Source organism: Pelodiscus sinensis, chromosome 9 (assembly GCF_049634645.1).
Source record: "Pelodiscus sinensis isolate JC-2024 chromosome 9, ASM4963464v1, whole genome shotgun sequence".
NCBI classification, from domain to species: domain Eukaryota; kingdom Metazoa; phylum Chordata; order Testudines; family Trionychidae; genus Pelodiscus; species Pelodiscus sinensis.
In genome coordinates, this window is record NC_134719.1 from 16,432,992 (window position 1) to 16,446,111 (window position 13,120).

At 45.5% G+C, this 13,120-nt stretch overlaps 1 protein-coding gene across 2 annotated transcripts in view; it reads right to left on the reverse strand.

The window, feature by feature from the left end:
- KANK4 (KN motif and ankyrin repeat domains 4) overlaps positions 1–13,120 on the reverse strand; it is a 111,023-nt gene that overhangs the window by 70,037 nt on the left and 27,866 nt on the right. For both annotated transcript variants that reach the window (XM_075936144.1, XM_075936143.1), the window contains one exon: positions 12,230–12,331. The gene's annotated coding sequence lies outside the window, so the exon portion shown is untranslated. The remainder of the gene's footprint in view (positions 1–12,229; positions 12,332–13,120) is intronic.

Below are 13,120 nucleotides of genomic sequence, written 5' to 3' on the forward strand. Positions count from 1 at the left end.
TATGACAGGGTGAGGAAAGACTCTGAATCCATTTACTCAGGAGACATCTTGTTGATGGGCGGGGAGGTATGGGGGTTTCATGAAAGATTGGATCCTGGTTCCTGTGAAGCCAGCTATCTTTGCAAAGAGACTGAACTTTGGGGTGGGAAACCTACTTTATTAGCTAGGAAAGATGACAATAAGGATAGGTCCTAAGGATATTGTATCCATCTGCTTCCATCATTCTCTTTTGTTTCTAGCAAACCTCTATTTTTTTCTTAAATAAACCTCCTTTAGTTTATTACAGGTTTAAAAAAAAACAAAAGGAAGTTTTTCTCACTCAGCATACAGTCAACCTGTGGAACTCCTTGCCAGAGGATGTGGTGAAGGCTAGGACTTCAACAGGGTTTTAAAAAGAGCTAAATAGATTTATGAAGATTAGGTCCATCTATGGCTGTTAGCCAGGGTGGGTAGGAAAGGGGTCTCTAGCCTCTGTTTCTCTGGAGGTGGGTGACAGGGGAGGGATCACGTGAGGATTACCTGTTGTGTTCCATCCCTCTGGAGCATCTGGCATTAGCCACTGTCAGCAGACAGGATACTGGTCAGGATGGACCATTGATCTGACCCAGTATGGTGGTTCTTATGTTCTTCTTATAAGTGCTCACAATCACTGCAGATTACCTTAAACCACTGCTCCTGTGTAAAATTGACTACATTGTTCCTTTGGGAGCTGAGGATCTGGGATTTCTGAGAGTAGAGTGAGGAGCTGGATATCAGAGGGGAATGTTTCAGGGAGACTCAGGAACTGGTGTGCATCCATTGCAAGGCAAAGTCAGTGCTTGCATAGCCCAGAGGACAGTGCTCGCATGGCTGGTAGGCTCATGGTGTTAGGGCGTTAACCCTTGCCTACCACAAACAAGACTCACTCACTCTAGAGCAGTGTTTATCAAAGTGGCCCACGGATCCACTCTGAGAAACCTGCTAATTGGCTGCTCCAAGTTGTTTATTTACTGGCTCCACAGCCATGGAGACTCACAGCTCCCATTGGCGCCAGTTTGCCATTTACAGCCAAGGGAAGCTGCATGAAGCGGCATGGGTTGGGTAGCCACTTCCCATGGCTGCAAAGGGTGAACCAGAGTCAATGGGAGCCGTCAGGCTCTGTGGCTGAGTGAGGAGCCAGTAAATAAACAAATTGGAGCAGCCAGTTAGCAGGTTTCTCAGAGTGGATCCGCAGACCACTTTGAGAAACTGCTCTAGAGACTGGAGTAGCAAGGTGGCTCCTATCATACAGGTATAACATGAATTTTCATGCTTACTGCTTGAAGGAAATACCAAACCGGATGACTATGGGTAGTATATTCCATCCTGTAAAGGCCACACGAGAGTCTTGATCCTTGAAGTCTTTCTCTCATGCACAGCAAGGAACCTAGGGTTGTTGCCTTCCAGTACAAATGTGAGCACAGGCTATGTGTGAACATCAGAAAGATTAAGCGCTTGGCATAGTTCTCTTCACTGAATGTTCTCCTTTTGTGTCCACTCTCATATTCTCAAAGGAACAGGGTAAAGAAGGGGAGGAATGTGAGTGCAGAATGGAGATGTCTTAAAAGACATGACCTTAAGTGCCATTCTCAGCATGCCCTTGAAGCACTGAGATATTACTTCTGCTCCTCAGCAGTTGACTGCTGCACAGCAGCAGACTCATTAATGCATGATCAGATTCCCCTGCACACCCGGTCCTTCATCAGTCTTAGCTTGCCCTGATTCATGCAATACTCTGTCCCTGCATTGTGCAAACTCAAGTCCTGGGTGGGAAAAATGATCCCCCCTCATTTATTTCTGTGTAAAAAACAAAACCCAAAGGAGTCGTTTCTGGTAGCTTAGCTATTTTCATAAGATGTTACACAAGCGCTTGCTTCTGTGCTCAGTAATTGCAGCCCCTGTATCACTGCAGTCATATGTTGTTGTTGAAATACAATTCAATGTGACTGATTACTAACAATTAACAATGCCAGTGGCTTTGATAGCAAGGCAATAATGTATCTGAGTGAATAACCAGTGACACCAAAATCTCAGTAACTTATTCAGAGAAGGGAAAGGTATTAAATGTTAAACAAGGCAGATGGAAGAAGCAATGGGATAGTGGTATTTTTAAAGAGAAAATATATTACCCTGGACTACCTCTAGTAACTGTAGCCCATTATAGTGAACCTCTTTGTTTTTGTATTCCTGTTCTGTCATTGTCCACACAGATCTAGGAAATGGAGAAAACGGAGCTGGTCAACTAAGATTTTTCCTTATCATTATCCAGAGCTAGAAAAGTGAGCAGTTTGAGCCCTTGAAAAACAAAGTGACACACATTCTCAGCATACCTAAATACTTCCTGCTTTACACCCATTCAGGCCTTGATCCACTGAAACCAATGAGAATCTTGTCTTTCTACTGACTTCAGTAGACTTTCATTCAGATACATAAAGAAGTAAAGATACATTAGTTAATGGAATTGTATTTCTTTGGGATGCTACTGGTATGTCAGAGCCTAGTATAGGACTGTAATACAGCTAACCTTTGGCCTTTTGATTAAGAGACCAGTCTCTCTGGAATCGGTGAAACCAGATTGCTAAATCCACAGAGTTGTATCTTTTTATGCAGAATGTTAATTTATCAGAAAGGGGAGAAACAACCATGGTGTTCAGAGCCACCAGCCACTATCACTGAAATCGAAAGGAAAACGAAAAATGAGGGTTTGGAAATGCAGTTAACTCAAGGTATGAAGAAAAACAAAGTGTGGCCTGTTCTGTATATTAAAACCTGTCAACATTTAAAACAAAACTCATGTTGTCAAGGGGCTAAGTTTTCATAAAAGCAATCCTCAGAGCAGCAGTAAGCAACTATCCTCTCTAGCTGATGTGAAAATAGAATTCTTCAGAGCTTTATATCTGGCTGACCATGATATTCAACAAATATACAATGTATGGAGCTGGGTTAAAAGTCACCACAAAAGTGGGTGGAGGTGTTATTTAAAAAGAGAAGCTGTCTTCAACAACAGAGTTAGATGCAGACTCAGACATGCATTTTGTTTTTAAAAAGGAAAAGTACAGTTTAAGCTATGCCCAATTGCTTTAGTTTGCATGCCATGGCAAATGGTTGGAGCTACGAGAGACATGGCCAGAGTAATCTGTCTTTAGGGAATAATTTCTCAAAGAATGTCTCAACAGGCTCTTCTTCAGTCTATGTGATTTGAATCTATCAGTTTGGACAGCTTTCTTCCCTCCCTTTCTGACACCTTAAACTAATATTTAATGCGTACAATGTGAGGAAAATCCAGTTCACATTTTAAGTTTTGAGCTCTCTCACGTCTTATATAGAAAGACTGGCATGATCTTGATGGAATCACTGTAATGAGATTACCTTTCAAGATTTCACTGACATAAAGAAATTAGTTGTGTTTAGTGGCCTCATGCAGCAATAGCTTCATCTTTTGGACACTAGAATTTTTTTTATTATTTTGACATACGTAGAGCTAGACTTTGACCTCTGTCCCATACTGAAGGCTCTGACGACCTTCAGACTGCATCCCTGTGTTGGCAGAGGGACACAAATCAAGCACTTCGAAAATGCAAATGAGCCCGGGATTTAAATATCCCGGGCTTAATTTGCATACTCACGTTTGGGCGCTGTGCCGATCATGCTCCCTTTTGAAAGTGAAAATAAAGTCTAGTCACGGCTTTGCTGACTGCAGGGAGCTTTTTCGGCAGATCCTGTACTCCTCATCATTACTCAAGACAGCAGGAGGCTGGAGGCATTGCATATGCACTGCAAGCAGCGACTGATGGGCAATTTAGATGGTTTGATTTTTATCAGTAATAGGGGTGTATTATTGAGACATGGCCTTGAGAGGTTTGAAGTCCTTTTTGGTAACTGGCTGGTGGAACTTTTTGGTCATCTAGCCTGCCTCAGAGAGAAAGTCCTTGCACACTGAGCCCTGAAGATTGGACTTAAGATCAGGAGAAAACATTGCCCAGCCATGGACAGGTGTGTACCAGATAAGTAATACCTCTGTGAACATTTTAAATGTCTACAATGAAGCCATGCAACATTGACATTCAGCACTATGGACCCACTCTGCCAAGCATATTGTTGTTATGAAAGAGCCCCCAGGTACACTGAAAGATTCATAGAACTCTGAAGCAAGCCTGAGTTTTAAGGCTTTCCAGGAAAACCAAGTAAAACCCCCCATTTCCAGACAGTTTCAAACTTTCATCTGTTTTACCTTGAAACCGTAAGGTAAAAGTGTGTGTGGGTATGTGGGCGTGGGCATATTCCTTTCCATACTGTGCATCCATTGCAAGGCAAAGTCAGCGCTTGCATAGCCCAGAGGAGAGTGCTTGCGTGACTGGTAGGCTCATGGAGTTAGGGCGTTAACCCTTGGCTCCAGGACAGTTTGTTGTTTTTTAACTCCTTTCCATGCTGAACAAGTATTGGCTCTAGTTCTGGACTATTTTGAAGGCTCTTATATAATAAGATAATAATTACAGAAACTCCCTATAATGCTCCTCTATGTATGCTTTTACAACGTTTTACCTAGTTTATATAAATGAAAAATCTCTCCTTAAGTGGATGAAGTGATGTTGGCAGACTAGTCACCAGCTCATGCCAAGGGGCTCTGTGTCTCAGTGGGACACTGACAGAAACAGAACTGGAATCTGCCTGGCTCATTTATGGGTTAATACAGTATTGATAGAATAGCACAGGGGGGCAGGGGGAAGCTGAGCATCCCCAAACAGTCTGGGGGAGGTCCACAATAGGCTAGTGTACTTCCTGCATTGCCTCCTTAGTGCTTTGGGGCCTGGAGCCCTAGGGCTATGGGCGCAGTGGCCGCGCCAGCTAGGAGCTGTGGGCGCTGAAGATGCAGCACACCAGGGCTGGCACCTTGCCTCCCTGCCCTGCTTTGGGCTCCTGCAGGGATTAGATGGGTAGAAGATGGGGGCACAAGGGGAGGGCCCAGGGGCTAGCCTCCCCAGGTGGCTGGGTCACTGGCTGTCCATGGGTCTTGGCTCTACCCTCTCTTGTTGGCCAGGGCAGCAGAAGTAGTGAGAGGGAGGGAGGGATTTACTGCTGGGTTTAGCAGGGTAGCAAGGAATAGCTGCATGGACAAGTCTTTGATGTCTTCCATAGCTACTCCGGGAGTGAAGTAGGCTAAGTACTATCCCTTGTTCAGGCAGCATAATACTGTTAGGGCACGTCTACACAGCAGAGCTAAACTCGAAATAAGTTATGCAACTTGAGCTACACTAATTGTGTAGCTTAAGTCAAAATAGCTTATTGCAACTTTTGGCACTGTCTACACAGCAGTTATTTCGAAATAGAGCATTCCTCCCTCAATTTCCCTTTCTCCTCATACAATTAGAGTTACAAGAGTCGGAGTAGCAGTCCTCCAGTTTGACATTATTTCGACATTATGTTGAAACAATTGCTTGAGTGTAGACGCAGACTATGTTATTTCAGAATAACATCAGTTATTCCGAAATAACCCTTCCGAGTAGACATAGCCTTAGTGACCATGCAGAGACTTGTCAACAGGTATTCAGGGACCCTGCGTGTTTGACAATCATCTGTGAATGCTCTTAAACTTTAGTTTCTTTTAAGGACTAATTTAGGATGCCAAATGATTCCTAAGGTGGTGTCTTTACTAAACACAAACGCAATACAGGCAGTCCCCGGGTTACATGGATTCGACTTACACCGGATCCCTACTTACAAACGGGGTGCAACCCCGCACTAGCTGCTTCCCCCCAGCAGACCAGGGAGATGGGAAGCTAGTGCCCTCCTCCCCCCAGCAGACTAGGGAGACATGGAGCGGCTTTTCTCAGCAGACACCTCAGCTTGAGAATAAAGGAGGGAAGTGAGGTGTGGGAGAATAAAACTGAGCTCTGGAGAAATGTTTGGCTAGAGTTTCCCCTACAATATGTACCAGTTCCGACTTACATACAAATTCAACTTAAGAACAAACCTACAGTCCCTATCTTGTACGTAACCCGGGGACTGCCTGTATATAATGAAGAATGTTTAGTTCTCTTGTTTGAGAGCTGCAAATATGTAAAATTCCAGTGAATAAATTTCCTCTTCAAATATGATCCATTTAATGCAGGAAGTTACTGCTCAGGCAAAGGCCCACTGGGCTACAGAAGATTATGATAAGGTATATGGGACATTTTGCTGCCTATATAAATGGAAAACGATGTTTATAAACTTTCAGGGCCATAGATGAGTATTTATTTTCCAAATTATTGGTGCTTCAAACTGATCATGAAGCTAGCCTGCCTCTTTTTAAAAAAAAAAACCAAAGCTGCCACTGAAGGAGTTACTGGGTGAAATTCTATGGCTTGTGTAATGCAGGAAATCAAAGTAGATGATCATAATGACCTCTCTTCAGTCTTGAAAATCTGTTAATCTGTGTCTTGTATTATAGTTGGTCCCAGGATAATTATTTAAATTTTAAAATAAATATTCCTTAAATATGACTGGAAGAAGTGAGAAAAGTGTTTGTACCCTCTTATTTTCAGGGGGATTGAGGCCTTGTCTTCCTTGTTTTAGCTGGAGGGTTCAGTAATGGTGGTCATGCTGGAAATGGTTCTTCCATTTTGAAAGGTTCTAACAGTGTGAAGGTATTTTCTGTACTTTAAATGAGGAATATCATGGGACCCAGGAACATTTCTTCAAACGGGAAACTTTTGCAGTGTAACCACTGTATGTGTCTTGTGAGCTTTTCAGCCCTTCTTGAAGGGGCAGGATGTTAAATTTTTCTTTTGACTATTTCTCAGGTAGTTAAATTGGTTAACAAAAGGCAAACAAAAACAACATGTTGTACAATCTGAATAAAAATAACTTCTCTTCTGAATGAATTAGGTTATATAGTACTTATGTGATATCTTTGATGTCATCATCCTGTCAAATTAATCCAGGGAAAATAGAGTAGATGGAACAGGCTCTATTGCTCCGACAGCGAGTAGACGGGTAACTTCTTGCCTGAGCAAGAGCTCGTGAGATGGGTCCCTGAAAAGGGACAGGGCAGGGGGGGATGGGTGGGGTAGCGACGTGAATGGGATGGTGAATTGTCTGAAGGACCCATTTGTCGGTGGTGATGTAGGCCCATCGATGGAGGTACGGCCTCAGACGGTGGTGAAATATCGCCTTCGTAGCACTCAGAATGGTAATGATGGGAATGGTTCTCAACCCCTCGAGTGACGCGTAAAACTTGCTGTCTGGTACCCTGTTGGGAAGTTGTTTTGGGCGGCGGGCGGCGCCGCTGTTGCCGCTGTCTACCTCTTTGTTGGTCTCGAGGCCTATACTGAGGAGATTGTCGTAGGGAGGGCCTCTGCCTTTGGTAGGGGGTATATCGTTTTCTACGATATGGAGGAGTGTACATGCCCAGTGTTTTTAAAGTGGTTCTGGAGTCCTTCCCCGAGTGCAGAAGTTGGTCAGTCTTATCAGAAAAGAGATTCTGCCTGTCAAAGGGTAGGTCCTCGACCTTCGAGAAGAGGTCTTTGGGAGCAGAGGACTGTTGCAGCCAGGATGCTCTGCGCATAACGACCGATGTAGCAGTCGTGCGCGCTGCAGCGTCAGCTGTATCCAGGGCAATATGTAAGGCCGTTCCACAGGCCGTGTAGCCCTCTTGTATTACAGCCTTTAAAATGTCTCGTTTCGCCTCTGGAAGATGTTGAAGCAGCAGTACAAGCTTGGCGTAGTTGTCGAAGTTGTGATTTGCCAACAATGCGGAATAATTGCCCATTCGTAAAGTGAGTGTTGCCGAGGAGTAAACTTTACGTCCGAATAAATCGAGACGCTTACTGTCTCTGTCTGCGGCAGTAGGTTTGTGTTGCGGCATCTTTGCCTTTTGCTGTACTGCATCCACAACCAAGGAGTTAGGCTGTGGATGGGTAAAGAGAAATTCCATCCCCTTAGCGGGGATGAAATACTTTTTATCCGCCTTCTTATTCGTCGGCGGGGCGGATGCCGGCAGCTGCCAAATATCGTCCGCAATTTCAAGAATGGCCATGTCCAGTGGCAACGAAATCTTGGGCTGGTGAGTGTGTTTGATATTATGGAGGAGATGGTGTTGTTTTTGTTCCACGTCCCCCAGCTGCACGTTTTGACTCTCTGCCACTCTCTTAAACAGCTCCTGAAACTGGCGTAGGTCGTCCGATGGTGAGGTGTCTCCTTGAAAAACTGCATCGTCTGGTGACGATGAAGAATGACGCGTGGGTGATTGATCAAGTTCGGGATCCCGAACAGGAAGAGGTTGTCCGGTGTGAGAAGGAGACCCAGAGGGAGTTGGTGGCCTTGAAGGGGCAGGGGGAGCGTGGTGCTTTTGAACGAGAGAGGATTGAGGGGACCGGTGCTGATGAGAGGATGACCTACGGTGATAGTAGGGCGACGTGGAACGACGGGATCTCCTGGAATATCCCGAATGGGTTGAAAACGCGGGCGATCTTGGTGATCGTGACCTTCCTCTGTAATATGTGCTGCGATTGGGCGAACGACGATCATGGTGGTAGGAATGACCGGATCGTGGCAAGATTTGGCCAGTACGAGAGTATTCAGAGTACGCCGGAGATGGTGAACGTACTTCAGGAGAGAACGCAGGACTTGGTGAGAAAGAAGATAATCTCCTAGATGTATGGGCAGGTGGTGCCAGCAACTGTTCCGGTGCAGAGGAAGGTGGAGTGGAAAGCACAGAGTGAGGAATTATCTCCACTGGTATTGGAGAAGCCCGTGCCGAGGTGGTCCGCGTCGCCACAGTTCATTCTCTGGGCACCAACGATTGTCTCAGTTCCGGGGATTGTCTCAAAGGAGAAGGCCGCCGCGGTGCCGGTGGACGTCCTTCTAAGGGAAGTCTGTGATGTGACGATCCTTCCGGTGCCGAAGGATGGCTCGGTGCCGGTATGCTTGATGACGGGGAACTCTCAGGTGCCGATGAACGTTTAAGCTTTTGTTGCTTCATGGGCGGTGATGATCGATTCGGTGCCGACCATGTAGAAGGAGGATGTTCAGGAGTTACCGAGCGTCGCCTTGTCGAAGGTTTCGGTGTTTGTTTTGGTGATCGTCTAGAATGAGCCGGTGCTGAAGTACGCTCCTGCACTGAGGAATGGCTCGGCTCCGCAGGCAGCTTGGACATGCGTCTCTGCGCCGGGGAGCGTCTCGGTGCCAGGGAGTGGCTGCGTGCCGGGGAGCGTCTCAGTGCTGGGGAGCGGCTGCAGCTCGGTGCCGGGGAACGGCTCGGTGCCGGGGAACGTTCCGCGCCGGCAGGGTTCTTGTAGCCGTGGAAGTCCCTGGAAGCGGTTTGGAGACCAAGGGAACGGCTGAGACAGTGGAGCCCGATATAGAAGGGCTCGGAGCCGACTTACTCCGGCTGTCTTTAAGCGCCACCGCAACACTTGCAGGCGGTGCCATTGATATCCCTGGCTTGTCACCTGCACCTGATCTTGAGGGTGGAAGGGATTGTGCTGGAGATGGTTTCCTCTTTATTTTTTTAGTTTGCTCTGCGGGCTCCTTAGATTGTTTGGCCTCGGGTTGTAGAGCTTTGTCAAATAAGAGGATTTAGGCGCATGTCCCTGTCCCATCTTGCTCTGGCTGTCAGCTTGGAGCAATAGGGACATTTTTGGGGTATGTGGCCTTCCCCGAGGCACCTAATGCTCATGGAATGGCCGTCACAAGCAGGCATTGCCTCACGGCATTCGCCGCACTTCTTGAATCCCGGCATTTGAGAAGAATAAACTAACTACTGAAGAAAAAGATTTTTTTTAAACGACTAGAACTATTAACTATAGGAAGAATTATAACTATAACTTTTAAACTATGTATATAATAATTATTGGTGATCTCTCTCTGTGTTAGTGAACAGGGTTCACGAGAGAGACGTTAATCCGTCCGCGGTCGAGGACGGTCAGGAGGAACTGGTGGGAGCCGGACCATCAACGCTCAAACGGCACGAAAAGCCACGAGCCGTACTTGGCGCATGCATGGTCCGGCAGACTACAGCTAGAAAAGATCTCCGATCTGCGGCGCCGGGACAAGCCCAACACCTACAATGGAGCACCCATGGGACACTGCTCGAAGAAGAACCACCAATTTGAGTATGGGCCGCTTTGCTTCTGGCAGATGGTTTAGTAGGGGTGTGAGTTTCGTGAAATTGTCAAATATGTGGTTAGAAAGGTGTGCTGTGTAGTTCGCTATCTGGAGCATGAGTGTCACGGATGTGTACATCTTCCTACCAAGTAAGTCCGATTGCTTTACGTCATTGTCAGAGATATTTCTGAATTGAGGGGCTTTCGATCTTTGGCATGCTGTATCTACCACTGAAGAGTTCAGTTGGGGATGGGTAAAAAAGAACTCCACCCCCTTGGGTGGCACAAAATATTTCGTGTCTGCTCTTTTCCTAGTTGGTGGAGCAGAGGCTGGGGTTTGCCACATCTTTTCGGTGACCTCAAGTATAGCTTCATCAAGTGGTATGGCTATTTTTTATCTGTATTGAGGCTGAAGGTTTTTAAGGAGGCGGTGTTGTTTCTCCTTTACTTCATCTATGTGTATCTCTTGGCTTATGGCTACCCTCTTGAAAAGTTCTTGAAATTGACGAATATCGTCAGGTGGATATGTCTCCTGGGATTATGGCCTCATCCGGAGAGGAAGAGAAACGGTCATGGGGGAAGTTTCCTGTGGTGGTTCCTCTGTGGTGGAAAGCTGTGTATCGTCTGGTTCCGATGGCTGACATTGAGGAGACACGGGATGGCCCATTGGAGTGGGAGGGGATGAAGTTGGGGACTGCCTGGTTGGTGTGCAGTCACATCATGACCTTCCGTGGGACCTAGAGGGTAATAGTATGAGCATCGACTAGGCGAATATCGGTGGCAGTGGTCATCACGATAAAAAAGTCTTTCAAGAGGTGACCGTCAATCAAGGTAAGTATGCCGAGATTGTTCTCAATGAGATGAACGAATTGAACGGGGTGAATGGGAATAATCATAGGAGGCACTAGATGATGCTGGAGAAAAAGAATAACAACTGTGGTAAATATGATGATGATGAGTCATGGCAGCCACTAGAAATGGTGAAGGTAGCATTTGCCTTCGAGAGCATGGGGATCGGTGCCATTGCGAATCAAGTAGTGTGGGGGACCTCGACACCATTGGAGATGGTGACGGTGCCCGTGGAAAAAGCAATGACTGGGAGCGTGAGCGACTTCAGCGCCAATATGGACTGAGAGAGTCCCCGGTGCACCACAGACCTGCTTTGTGGTATGGTGCCGGCTGTTTGGGGGAGGAGGAGCAGCCTGTGCACTTCCTCAAACCCTGGAAGTGGCGCGTAACTGCTGGACTTCTGTCCACCCCGCAGGACCTACCGGCACTACCTCCCTCGTTGCTGGAGGTAGGTAGTGGGGTTTCTATGGGGAGGAGGGGCAAAAAGGGGGGTTCTGAACACCTCGCAATCGTCTGGTTGGGGCTTCCTGATCAACCCGTCGATCGCGATCGACGGGTTGATGACCACAGTTAGAGACTAACGAAACATGTAGATGGTATCATGCGCTTTTGTGGGCACAGCCCACTTATTCAGACCGGTCATCTGAAGAAGTGGGCTGTGCCCATGAAAGCTCGTGATACCATCTATATATATGTTTCATTAGTTGATAAAGTGCTACGAGACCATTTGTTGTTTTTATCTACTCACTGTCTCTCTTTTTCCCCCCCTTCCTCTCCTCTTTTTTTCCTTCTCCCCTCCGTCCCTTATTTATTCTTGGATCTCGACTTCTAACACTCCTGTCAACTAAAGAAGTGGGTTGTGCCCACAAAAGTTCATGATACCATCTATATGTTTTGTTAGTCTTTAAGATGCTACTAGAGTATTTGTTGTTTTTTAAGTTTTTCCTGTACAGACTAACTCGGCTACCCCTCTGAAACTTTTAAACATTCTATTTGTGAATCTGTATCACTTTCAAAACATTTAAACAAACTCAAAAATAAGAGCTTGCCTGGCAAATAAATTTGCTCAGGCTAGCTCTGCTTCAAAAAAGTCACCATGTTTTTGCAGACCTAAGCAGTATAGTGCTTACAGTGCAGGTCAGAGAATTGCTGCAGAGATATTTGCAATTCAAGTGCCTGTTTATAGGTTCCAATTCTTAAAAAAAAAAAAAGAAAAAAATCTTATTTTAGAACAAAACAGAATTCCAGTAAAGTATGTTGCTTTTCCATCAAATTACCTTACATTTTCTTCTTTTCTCTTCTTGTTTTCTGTCCGCAGTTTTGTTCTTTGAAATGCTTGTGTGCTATGTACCAAGTTTTATTGGACTTCATGTTTCCATCTTAAAAATAGAACAGAGGAATAAGCAGTGAAAAATAAACAGAAATGGCTAGTTGATATTTACATTTTTAATCAACTGCTGCTTTGTGTAATTCCTGAAACTGACATGCAGACACAACAAACAACTGCAGTATTTTGTTTGAAAAGGCACAATCGATGGAATCATCTAGAGTGTTATATTTTCCCACCCACCAGGAACAAAGCATGTATTTATCTGTGTAGATTTCCTTACTCTGAAATTAAAGCAGACAACAAGGAATAAATATGAAGAACCAAATCTTCAGTGGTCACTGTAGGATTTTGGTCATCTTGTAAAAAAATAGCTTTGGATTTCCATTGCTAATACGAGCATTCAGTGGACTTGGATGCCTAAAATTAGGCACTCAAATCAATATTTAAGTAGTTAAATAAGTGCCTTGACTTCAAACATGCTGAATACTCACAACTGCCACCGAAAACAGTAGGAACTGGGTTTGTACAGTAGCAGCAGGAGGTATTTCATACCAGTAACTACATGTACTGACATAAATATCAATGGCTATGTTTAGACTGGCATGATTTTGCGGAAATACTTTTAACGGAAAAGTTTTTCCGTTAAAAGTATTTCCGCAAAAGAGCATCTAGATTGGCACGGATGCTTTTGCGCAAAAGCATCCGGGGCCAGTCTAGACACGATTTTGCACGAGAAAGCCCCGATCGCCATTTTAGCCATCGGGGCTTTTTTGCGCAAAACAGTTCTTCCCTGTCTACACTGGCCCTCTTGTGCAAGAGGGCTTTTTCCCGAGTGGGA